Raw genomic sequence first — 440 nt, 5'->3', positions numbered from 1 at the left:
TAGCACAATACCAACCCCTGCACATCTCATCGCAGCAGCCTCCGGATCACCAGCGGTGCGCCGACGGAAGCGAGTGGAGACTGGCGGGGCGGTTAACTCAACCACTGTGCTTGCATCTTGAATTCTCGTTTCTGAGACACAGCACACATCAATGCCGAAAATACTCAGAAACTTTTGTGTACTATCCAGATTTTTCCGATATCCACTGGTAGTCGACCGAACAGAGACGATTATCTTCACGATTCCACATAATCTGTCTATCATGAAGTCTAACACATGGCGGATATACTTCCGCTAGAAAGTAGATGAAAAAGACTCATGTTGTGAAACGAATGTCTCATATCGGTCCAAAAGCCATGTGCTTGAGACATCAGCGATCCTGGCTTGTTTTTTCTCCGTAGTCCCGCACTATGCAGTGTAAAGATGCGTATTTCCTTTTA

The sequence above is a fragment of the Opisthorchis viverrini genome (assembly GCF_000715545.1).
Source record: "Opisthorchis viverrini unplaced genomic scaffold opera_v5_559, whole genome shotgun sequence".
Classification (NCBI taxonomy): domain Eukaryota; kingdom Metazoa; phylum Platyhelminthes; class Trematoda; order Opisthorchiida; family Opisthorchiidae; genus Opisthorchis; species Opisthorchis viverrini.
The sequence above is the reverse complement of the archived record's forward strand: the minus strand, read 5'-3'. Positions refer to the sequence as shown.